Here is a 12,188-nt window from a genome sequence, read left to right as displayed (position 1 = left end):
GTGTAATTACAGCCCACTACAGCCTCGACCTCCCAAGCTCAAGGGATCCTCCCACCTTAGCCTCCCAAGTAGCTGGGACTACAGGCATGCACCACCACACCTGGCTAATTTTTTTTTTACTTCTTTTTTTTTTTAAAGAGACAGGGTCTCATGATGTTGCCCAGGCTCATCTCAAACTCATAGGATCAAGCAATCCTCATACCACGGCCTCCCTAAGTGTTGGGATTACAGGCATGAGCCACCAGACCTGGCCAGTTGTGGCACTTTGTAAGCAGCAACACCAAATTTAACCTGTGAAATATGTAAGTTATTGACTAATAACAAATAGTTATTCCAATTTTTAAAATAACTATGAAATACAAGGACAGAAATTTTGAATGAAGTCCCACAAGCTAAAAGCCTGGAATCCTCAGGAGAGTACAAATGTTCGACTTTCTGTGGGCCTGGCTGGCTTAGAGCCTTCCTGGCCTGCTCCTCCAACCTGCCATGGCTTACACCTTCCCTGATGGAGGGATTATGTATCTTTTGCTAAAAATTACCCCAGAATGATGCAGTGTGTCCTTTCTCCCTGATCCCATGACTGCTACCTTTGCTGCTGTCACACCAACCTCCCATCCATTACTCTCACTTTATTTCCCCCACTCCATAATTCATGTAATGGACAATTATCAAACACTGACCACGTACCAAACTCTTGAGGAGATATCAAAATGAACAAGGCCATGAAGATATTTTTTAATGCTATCTTTTAGAAGCTTTACTGTTTATCTTTCACGTTTAGGTCTATAATCAATCTGAAAGTGATTTTTGTGTATAGTGTGAGGTAGGGGTCAAATTACATTTTTCTCAAGTGTATATCCAATTGACTCAGCACATTGTTTATTGAAAAGCTCATCTTTTCTTCACTGCATTGCAGTGGCACCTTTGCTGAAAATAAAAGACTATATTTCTGGGTCTGGATTTTTTATTTTGTTCCAATAATCTATTTATTGATATCTACTTGAGGCAATATCATTCTGTTTTAGTTACTGTAGCCTGATAATAACTTGTCATATTTAGTAATGTTAAGAAAATATTTTTTCCTTTTCCAGATAGTCTTTGCTATTCTTGGACTTTTACCTTTCCATATAAATTTTGAAATTAGCTTATCACTTTCCACAAAATCTGGGCTTTCGATTGGAACCATACTTCATTCTGTCAGGGATCCTATCTACTCCTTCCAATCCTAGCTATCTTGACATTTCTCCATGCTATCAAAAAGCTGGGTGAAGTGTAGCTTTTATGGTTGTTCCTGACAAGAGGGCCATCTGATACCAGTCACTCCATCATAGTCAGAAGCAGAAGCCCTTTGCAAGCTTTCCACAATTCTATAAAAAAAAAGAAGTTCCATGATAAGAAACCTGTATGACAAACTTTCACTCTGCAGACTACGTTTAAAATCCTACTTTATGAAACAGGATTCATCTACCTGCAGTTGAGAGAAGACATGACCCATATTGCGTTAAACAAACAAAATGTATTGGTTCATATAACTGAAAAAATTCAGGAGAAAAATCATCATATACAAGATTCCAAACAAATTTTATCAGGATCCAATTTATCTCTATCTCTCTGTTCTACTTCCTGTTTGTTGAAGCCAATCTCAAATCAGCTCATGACCATAAGATGGTTGTCAGCAACTCCCAGAACTATACTGTCTCAGGTCCACATCCAGGAGAAAAAGAGTGTCTGTTTCAGGATACCTGGGAAAAGTCCTATTGGCTCTAGTTGGGTCACTGCCCATTCCTGAGGCAATCACTTTGCCAAGGTAAATTTGATGTATTCATTAACTTAGGCCCAGGTCAGGTGCCTGTTCCTGAGCCAGCGGTAGATTCAGCTCCTCTAGAAGTCCATGGATTGATAGCATTAGTGGAAGTTCCCAAGCAGGAAGCTGGGGAATGATTAAATGAATGCCGGACAACCAAAAAAGCAAAAGTCTGCTTCACAGCCACACCCAGTGTCTAAATCCACATCACCTAAAGGTACCTGGAAGATCATAGGCTTCCTCGTCAGGTCCTCCAAGGCCACTTCCATGATCCTGCTTCTAGGACTGGAACCCCACCCCCTTCACATGGTCATGGGCTCCACATGCGTGGTCTGCAGGACATACACAGCTCTTCCGGGCCCAGCATGTCCCCATCCATGTGTTCTCTTCCTTCTGTTACCTAAAGTCTTGGCAAGCGTTGGGCATGAGGAACAGGGGGATGAGCTTGGTTTTATTCCTTCATTGTGGCCACTTCCCTTTGCTCTCACTATCTCCTCAACAGGACAAGAACAGGATTATCAGGCTTAGCTTCCTAATGCTACCATTTACTGCTGTGATTCTGAAAAAGTCACTTTGCCACTCTGAGTCTCATTTCCTCAGCTGCAAATGGGGCTGATCATGTCTATGCATACTTTACCTCTTTCCAGGCAATCTCTCTAAGAAGAGTTCTATAATATAACAGAGGGAGGATAAGAGGTAACAAGCCCGGAGAAGATATCTTTTTGAATGGCTGTTGAGGCTGCTGGTGATGCTTCTGCTTTGGAAATCTTAAATGTGGAGGTTTCTTTTTCCCCCTAAGCATTTCAATAATTGTGAAGGTTAAGTGAAATAGTCTGGAAATGTTTGATAGACTGAAGCTCTAAAGAGATGCTGAATTGTATCATGGGTTCCAGACAGATCATTGCGAAGCTCTTGTTCTACCCCAAGTGTTGTTTGTGTGTAACACGTGTCAAGGGTTTCTACTCTAGGGAACAAAAGCACAAAAGTTTCACTGAAGTCCTTTGGCCTAATCCTCTTAAGAGCTGTTGAAGCCTCCCTGAATTGATCAGAGGCAGTCAAGTGCCTTCTTAAGACAGGAGGCTCTTTCAAGTTTTCTTATTGCTCCTAGTTCTGACAAACCCACTCAAGTTTCCTTGCTACCCCTTCACCATCACTCATACAACACTTGGAGCCTGAGATTCTGCTCAAGGTCACAGTGGGCAGGAAGTGGCTGGGCAGGGATCTTTCTAGAATCCACTCTCCTTCTACAGGGCCAAAAGGAGCTAAGACTGCACAGTCACAATGGGTGCATGCTACAGAGGCCTCTGAAAATGCAGGTTTTGACTATACCTCACAGGAAGGACACGATAGCATCTGAGCAACAGTTGTGTGTATGAGAAGCAGTGGCAGGTCTGGAAGTGTAATCAGGAAAATCAGCTGCACCTCCTTGGCACAGGTGCATAACCCAGAATTGAAGTAATAAGACCAAATACCCTAATGATCTTTGCAATTCAGAGCCCAGCACAATGCCTCATTTAGTGGCTATTCAGTTGAGTTGATAGTTGGGGTGGAAAGGAATAGATAGATTTAAGAGAAGTCTGGACAGTAGGCACATAAGACGTAGGGCTTGTTGAAGGATGAGGACAAAAAAGAGTAAACTATGGCTTTAGACACAGATACATCAGCAGATGCTAGGGGTGGGGAGGCAGTCCAGATGAAACCCAACTGTGGGTTATGAGGAACAACCACGCGGCTGTGTTGCCACAGGTCTTTTCCTCCCCAAATGCAAATACGCCCATTAGTAAGGCACCCTTGGCTGGAAGCCAATCTGGTTTCACCCCTGAAACCATGAGCATCATTTCCACTGTGCTGTCAGCCTAAGAGGTGAGCTTCATTTTGCCAACAGCTTCTACTGAGATAGGGTTTGTTACTCAGGCATCTAAATAGCTCTATTTTAAAGATAAATTTATTTTCTGCAGATTAGTTCAGCTGATGTATTAGGTAGCCCAAAAAAACTCTAAAAAGAAAAGGAAGAAAGAAAAACCTCAACCCTTAATTCTACGGCTCCCTTTAAAGAAGGAACAAAAAAAAAAAAGATACCAAATAAATGCAAGCTCACTGATCTTCCAGCTCACTTGATTTACCTGGAACAGACTCACACTCAAGGGTGGCCTCTTTCAGGAGCAGACTCTGGAATTCTCTGGTACTTCAGTGTTCTCAATTGTATAGTGGAAACAGGACACATTCAAAAGTCTCAGCAGGCCGGGCACAGTGGCTCACACCTGTAATCCCAACACTTCGGGAGGCTAAGGTGGGAGGATTGCTTGAGCCCAGGAGTCCCAGACCAGCCTGGGCAACATGGCGAAACTCCATCTCTACAAAAAAATGTAAAAATTAGCTGGGCGTGGTGGCTCATGCCTGTAGTCCCAGCTGCTCAGGAACACTCCAGCCTGGGCAACAGAGTGAGACCTTGTCTAAAACAAACAAAAGAACACTTCTTAGCAAACTGTGTGACTGTGTGCAGGCATATGCAGAGGGACGGGCAGAGCTTAGAGACCGGCTGTAGATAGTGAGGAGTGAGTATAGACAGACACTTCTCGCCCTACCTAGGAATGGTGGAAAGTCTGAGTTGAGGCAATGCTGAGGGCCTTCCTCCTCAGCGCCTAACAGTACAACCTCACATTTACAAAGCATTTCCAGTTTTCATCTCACTCATTCTCCCATTTCCTAGATTGCTGCTGTCAGTCAAGAGCCCTTCCTTAGCTCCAATCTCACATGGTGCTGGAACCTCCGTGCCAGTCCCCACAAGGAGGTCAGGCTGCCACTGCCTGCACATCTGACAAGAAGCAGCTCACCACCTGGCAAGGCCTCCTGCTTCCATTTTTACAGGTAAACTCTGCCTCCCTTTAGCTTCATCTGCTGGATTCGCTTTGGCCCTGCAGATACCCATATGGATTATGCACTTCCTCATCCTCCTCACTATTTATTTCTGTGCAAACCACCATCATGTCAGCCCATTAAGTGTTCTCCTTACAGGCCTTAAAACCACTGATATAGACTATGATCTCCCAACCATTTACGCTAGTTCCAGTTTGTCAATAACCTTATTAAGCGTATGCTTACAGAACCCAATGCTTACCTGGCCACGCATGCAAGCCCAACATGGTTCCTTGTCCTAGATTCTACACTTGTGTTGGGAGAGTCCATGGTTGTGCTAATTTCTTTGTCAATCCCCATTCATATTGAGACTTGAATCAATTAAAACTCCTAAATCTTCTCGAGTCCAAACCTGTGTATTCCCTTTCCCAAATCTTTTCAACAAGTAAACTAGTGTGCATCAAGAACAAATGCTGTCACTGGTGCAATTTTTGTTAAACCTAAATACAATTCTGTGCATTTACCTTAGACGTTTCATCTAAATGTTCCTACAAGTCTCAAGGTCTTCAAGAAAACTTATCTGTCATTTGTCATTAGCTACACTCTAACTTCATGGCATTCACCAATTTGATGGGTGAGCTTTTTATTTCTTTATTCCAGCCACTGGTACATTGCAATAAAACTTGTCTGTCTATACTAGGGGGGTGAACAGATGTGATCAAATATGTTTTTACAGATTATAGACCTTGTTTGCTCAAAGTCACACGATGGACCTATGTGCTGTGGAGCTGGCACTAGAACTCTGATCTCTTAAAAACCAGAGAGGAGATTTTCCCACAGTGCCACAGGCTGCTGCATGGAATGTTTGCCTCCCCCAGGCCTGGCCACACATGAGTGGACACTCATCATCCACTCAGCAGGTAGGGGCTTCACACCATTTTCAAGGTGAGCAACTGTATTTATTACCATGTGTTGGCTGACAGAGGGCTATAGCTAGTAACAAAATTATTCTTCACTCACATTCACTTCGACACATCAAGCATCTCTGTCCAAACCCAGCTAGATCCTTCCCCTGTACACCTGCCTGGCTCACCATGATGGGATGGACAGGGTCAAATCTGGGCACTAAGAGACTTGGGTCACAATGCTGGTTCCACTGTGTTAATTCTTTGACCTTGTTTGACAAAAGCCATTTAATTTCCCTGAGCCTCAGTTTCTCACCTTGTATTCATTGTCTCCTTTGATGCTCAAATCAATCCTGTAAGGTAGGAGCACACCACCCTACCTTACAGGACGGATTTCAGCATCAAAGGAGACAATGAATACAAGAGTTTGTTGCTGTTGTTTGGCAAACTTTGCAAAGGTAGGTACATTGTTATTATCAGATGGGTATGGAGAACTCTAAAGTGCGTCAGTACCACTTAAAATTCCTTTTAAAGCAGTTCATTGCATCCTAACCTATTTATTCATTTCTCTTTTTTTCTTAAAGTCCCAACAAAAACTGAATATGAAGACTGCATGCAGGGATAGCACTGAATACAAATTAACCATTCAATGTTCTGTAGTCCCTCTGGCAGGGAAATGATCCACCTATTAAAACACCCAGTCAGAGCTGGCACACACAGTGCTGATAACCCCAGCAGGCAATGACCTTGGCACCATTACAAGGGCAATATTTTCAAATGGATGAACTATTCCTGAACAAAGTGTCCAGTGTACTAGGAATAAACAGGCTTTTCATCAACCAAGGCTGTGTGTTTTCTGGTTCCAACAACCTTTCCCAGAGACAGTGCTGGAGAGGAGGGGGCACCAGGAAGCAGCACTTCTTCCAGAATCCTATGACTTCTTCCAGAATCCTATGACTGGACGGGCCTCCACACCTCCATCCTCTCCTCTGATGGTTTCATGATTGCTTTTCTGCACTTTTGCAAAAGAAGAACCCGATGCTGCCCTTGGTGACTCTAGTCAGACCTCAGCAGGTGGAGGATCAGCCCTCCCCGTGGTGTACAATGAAGTCCTGGAGCCTCATGAACAAGAATCTGTGATAGAGAATCACGTACAATGTCACCAGGTAACTGCAAGGCCAACTTTTGAGAAGATGGGCGAATCACCCAGGACAGTCCAAAACAGGTCACACAAGAGGCAGACAAGATCCTTGAGACAAACTTCACAAGGAAAGGAAGAAAAGACTCTGGATCCACCAGAATGGAAGCACAAGTGCAAAATACAACTGGAAAAACTTGCTTCTTCACTAAGCCAAGGAGGCTGTAGCTGGCCCTTTCAGCTGTTTGTTCTTTCATTCATTCTACAAATGTTTATTGAGCACCTACTGTGTACCCAACACTGTTCTATGTTCTGGAGACACAGAATAAACAAGACAAAGTCCCTGCCCACCTTACATTCTGGTGGGAGTAGACAAACAATAAAGTAACTGTCTAGGTAGTGATAAGTGCTGGGATAAGGCACAGGGAGTGTAGGGCATGAGCTGACATCAGGGAAGGCCCCTCTGTTAAGGTAAATTTGACCAGAGGTTTGAAGGCAGTGAGGGAGCAAGCGATGACTATCTGGGCCAGCATATTCCAGGCAAGAGCAGGATTCAAACAGCGAAGAAGAGGGTGTTACAGGAATGGACTGAGCCAAGGAGAGTCCAGAGAGATGAAGGCAGAGGGGCAACAGGGAGTCTGTGAGCCACCTTCAGCATTTTAATTCCAAGCGATCTGGGAAAATACTGGCAGAGGGGGAGGGTTGAAACAGAAAAGTGAGACAATCTGATTTTTGTGTATGAAGCTCATGCTGGGTGCTGGATTAAGACTATAAAGAAGGCAGAAAAGAAAGCGAGCAGCAAGACTGTGAGGAGGAGAGCAGGACAACTCAAGCAGGAGATGGTGGCAGCGGCTCAGACCATGACAGCAGCATAAGAATGAGCTGAGAGTCTGGATGTTGTTAGGGTAAGACCTGCAGAATTTAATAATAATAGGATATGGGAAGTGAGCGACACTCAAGGATTAGTCCACAGCTTCTTTTGCTGAAGCAACTGGAAGGATAGAGTTAATATTTAGTGAGAAGAGGAAGGTTATGGGTGAAGTAGGGTGAAAGGCATCAGGATTATGGTTTTGGGTATGGTTTGGGTAGCTATTAGACATCAAGTGGAGATGTCTAGTAGGTTGTGGATCAAGCAAGTCTTGGGTTCAGGCTAGAGATGTAAGCTTGGAAATAATCAGTGTAGAGAAGGTATTCAAAGCCAAGAGTGAGGTTGATATTAACAAAGGAGTGAGTACTGAGAGAGAAGAGATCCAAGGACTAAGTCCTGGGGCAATCTTACACAAAGAGGACTTAGCAAAGCATACTAAAGTGAATTAAAGAATTTTTTCTTAAAAAAACAGCCTAGAGAATATATAAAGAAAATTTTTCAAAAAGTAACCATTGATTGACTTTGCCAAATGCTGCTATTTGGTCACAAGTGATAATAACTAAGAATTGACTATTGGATTTAGAAATTTGGAAGTCCCTGGTGACTTTATTGGGGCAGTCTTATTTCTCCAATGAATAACCCTGGAATCAATAACTTAGTACAATAAAAAGCTTATATTTCACTCATCTCACAGTCCAATCAAGTATTTGGCAGGTGGCCTTCTTGGTGATTTGGGTACCAGGCTCTTTCCATCTTCAGTGCACACCTGCCATGGTTCCCTTGGAAAGGGAAGGAGTGGTCCATATAGAAGCACACCTGAGCTCTGGTGCTTCAGCCTGAAGCTGGCACGTTGACCCTACTGGAGTTCCCATGGCAAGAACTAGTCACACGGCCTCATTTAAAGGCAAAGTAACTGGGAAACATCATTTGGTTATGTGCCCTGGAAGAGGAAGTGGTTTGGTGACCATCTAGCCAGTTTCTCTCACAATGACCTTGGCGAGAGCACTTTTGGAGGAGGGTGAAAACCAAAGACTGATTGAAGGGAGTTCAAGAGAAAACAGGGAAGTAGAGAAATGGGGTGGTAGCTAAAGCAGGCTTGGGGTCTAGAGAGGTGTTTTGTTTCTGGTTTGTTTGTATGATATTGGAAACGATCCTGTAGAGAAGAGACAACTGGCCGGGCGCGGTGGCTCAAGCCTGTAATCCCAGCACTTTGGGAGGCCGAGACGGGCGGATCACGAGGTCAGGAGATCGAGACCATCCTGGCTAACACGGTGAAACCCCGTCTCTACTAAAAAAATACAAAAAACTAGCCGGGCGAGGTGGCGGGCGCCTGTAGTCCCAGCTACTCGGGAGGCTGAGGCAGGAGAATGGCGTAAACCCAGGAGGTGGAGCTTGCAATGAGCTGAGATCCGGCCACTGCACTCCAGCCTGGGCGACAGAGCGAGACTCCGTCTCAAAAAAAAAAAAAAAAAAAAGAGAAGAGACAACTGCTAGAGGGATGTCCTTGAGTAGGTGACACAGAAAGGGACCTCGCTCAGTGCCATGCATAAGAATGCCTTGGAGAGCTCATTGAAACAGATTCTGGGGCCCCACCTCAGACTTTTTTTTTTTTTTTTTTAACAGAGTCTTGCTCTGTTGCCCAAGCTGGAATGCAGTGGCACAATCTTGGCTCACTGCAACTTCCGCCTCCCAGATTCAAGTGATTCTCATGCCTCAGCCTCCCAAGCAGATGGGATTACAGGTGCATACCACCACGCCTGGTTAATCTCTGCATTTGTAGTAGAGATGGGGTTTCACATGTTTATCTCGAACTCCTGGCCTCAAATGATCCACCTGCCTTGGCCTCCCAAAGTGCTGCGATTACAGGCATGAGCCACTGAGCCTGGCCCTGCCCCAGACATTCTGATTCAGCAGGTCTGGACTAGGGGTGGACAAGCTGCATTTTCTGACCATCCCCCAGGTGATACTGATACAGTCAAGATTCAGGCCCACACTTTGAGAATTGCTGACAGGCGCTTGGGAAATTCATTCTTTGTCTAAGGCGGGAAGGCAGAGCAGGTAGGCACAGATGGAGGTGGGAGTGCGGGCAAGGGTGGGAAGATGGGAACTTGGCAGCCAGTTATTTTATTAGCTCAGTGAATTTGGAAGAAAGGTCACCAGGTGAGGGTGAGGATAGGGGAGGAAGTGTTGCAAGTTTGAGTGGGGGAAAAATATGAAATCACTGTCTTGGAGAGTGTGAGAATAAGTAGTGCAGGGAAATGAAATAGGAGTGTCAGCCAGACGCCAGGACCCACCTGCAGCTAGTGAGGCTGAACGTAGAGTGAGACCAGGCAGCTGCACACAGCCGGGCAGGTGCACACAGTGGGCAGACAGTAGGATTCAGCCAGGACTGTGGTCTTGCCAGGCAGGTACAACAAAGGAGAGGGGGTCAAGGGAGTTGACTGTGTATTGATGGGAGGGATGAAGACTCCAGATCACAGCATCTAAGTGGGTACAGAGGGCAGGGAAGACTTGCAAGTAGGAGCAAGGAACGGTGAAAAGATCGCAGATCAGTCCATTGTGGGTCGCAGTAAAGCTGAAGAATCACTGGAGAGGGAAGACTGAGTGGGACGGGTACTGTGTTAGGAGAGTGGGACCTTTGAAGTCAAGATGGTATAGACAGCGCAACTGGGAGTAACGACAGAGTCAAGGGAACGGCCATGGGGGTGAGTGGCCGCTATACCATAAAGGACAAGATTGGTGGAAAAGAGCAAGGAGAGGAACCGGGAGGCTGAGTATCAGAAGGATCATGTCTGTGGATAATGAAATTGCCAAGGATCATTATCAAGAGTATTATTAGAAAGAACGCTGAGAGCTGTTGTTTTCAAACCCTCCTTCCAGAACCTAGTGCTCTAAGGAGGGGAAGAAATTCTGAAATATCAGCTCTCAGCCCCCAAGCAAAAATGTCCCCAGAGTCTCCTTCAAGTGCTAATTGCAAAATAAACAGAAAGCCAGCAGGGGCTGCCTGGGAAGAAGTGGAAACAGCAGAGGAGCATCCCCTAGTTGGCCGGTGTTTGCCTCCGAAGAGCCCAGCTTTCCCAGTTGCTCTCCTTGCTTAATGTGAAGAATTAAGAGGTGGCGAGCGGCTGGGGGCCCTGAGGTGACTCATCGCAGCCAGCCAGCCCTCGGTACGTTTCTGCATGCATTTTATGTGGAATCCTAGGCTGCTGGTTGATGACATCTTAGATTTCATATTTAACTGCCATGCGTGTTCTAGTGCAGAAAAGACTAAATATAGACTTGGAATTGGGAAATCTAAAAGGAATAGCAGAGCAGCCTCAGTGGCCAGTGCTGGAGGGGGTGTGAGGAGCTAAGGACGTGGAAGTGTGGCCAAGAGGGCATTGTTTCTGTCCATTCCTGCCAAGGACCCTGCCCCGGGATGAGGGTGCCAGGAGAGAAAATACCAGCCCCAACGCACTATTGAAGATAAACAGCTTCCCTCTCTTCACTTACCAGAGTGGGGCTGCGGCTCCCCCGGTCCTCCCTGCATGGAAGCGGCAGTGGATTCTGCCCAGAGCTGTGGAGCCAGTTCCTCTCTGCCAGGTCAGACCTGGCCTTGAGACAGAGAGAGCGCCGGGCTCCCTGTTAGCCCCTCCCTTTACCCTCCAGGCCCAAGAAGCCCAACAGAAAAACCGGCCCCTTCCCCTAAGTCAGTCATGGCTGCAGATCAGCGTCTGAGGGGTGGGGCAGCGCGATGCTTGGACCACACATGAATCCCATCAGCAGCATATGTAGTGAGATTTAGAGACTGGAAGGATGGACAGGAGGGACTTACATCCAAAGTCGGCTGTGGTTATCTCTGGGTGATAGGATTATGATGACTTTTCCATTTTCTTATCCATATTTTCTAAATTTTCTATAATTCGTATGTATTACTAACATACATACAAAAACTCCTAATAAGCTTGTTTTGTTTTTTGTTTTTGTTTTTGAGACAGTGTCCTGTTCTGTCACCCAGGCTGAAGTGCAGTGGCGCGATCTTGGCTCACTGCAACCTCCCCCTCCTGAGTTTAAGCAATTCTGCCTCAGCCTCCTGAGTAGCTGTCGCTACAGGCGCCCGCCACCATATCTGGCTAATTTTTGTATTTTTAGTAGAGATGGGGTTTCACCATGTTGTCCAGGCTGGTTTCGAACTCCTGACCTCAGATGATCCACCTGCCTTGGCTTCCCAAAATGCTGGGATTGCAGGTGTGAGCCACTGTGCCCAGACTGTGTTGTTGTTTAGAAAACACTTAGCTGGATGGGTTAGCCTTGACAAGGGGCACACCAGCCTTAAAAGATCATTCAGTCAAATACCCAAAGACTCACCTAGCACACAGCTGGAACCGAAATTCAGCATAGGGTGCATAATACAGGCACCAAGGATTCGGGGTTAGCATCACCTGGCGGTCACATCCTCTTCACTTCCCAATTACAGATAGCTGGACCCCCAGTCCTGTGAAGACAGAACAAACAAGCATGGGAGACGGTGGGGTTCTCAAGGGAGAGGACCCTTCGCATCCCCTCCAGTCTATAATTCTCTCTCTCGCCTGGATGGTGTTGACTGCAGCATCTTGTGTGGTTTACATGCCTTGTGAG

At 45.7% G+C, this 12,188-nt stretch overlaps 1 protein-coding gene across 4 annotated transcripts in view; it reads right to left on the bottom strand.

The window, feature by feature from the left end:
* ARMC2 (armadillo repeat containing 2) overlaps positions 1 to 11,282 on the bottom strand; it is a 219,886-nt gene extending 208,604 nt beyond the window's left edge. For all 4 annotated transcript variants that reach the window (XM_077999240.1, XM_077999241.1, XM_077999244.1 and 1 more), the window contains exon 1: positions 11,064 to 11,282. The gene's annotated coding sequence lies outside the window, so the exon portion shown is untranslated. The remainder of the gene's footprint in view (positions 1 to 11,063) is intronic.
* Between the last annotated feature and the right edge of the window lie 906 nt (positions 11,283 to 12,188).

The sequence above is a fragment of the Macaca mulatta genome, chromosome 4 (genome assembly GCF_049350105.2).
Source record: "Macaca mulatta isolate MMU2019108-1 chromosome 4, T2T-MMU8v2.0, whole genome shotgun sequence".
In the NCBI taxonomy this organism is placed as follows: domain Eukaryota; kingdom Metazoa; phylum Chordata; class Mammalia; order Primates; family Cercopithecidae; genus Macaca; species Macaca mulatta.
The sequence above is the reverse complement of the archived record's forward strand: the minus strand, read 5'-3'. Positions and strand labels throughout refer to the sequence as shown.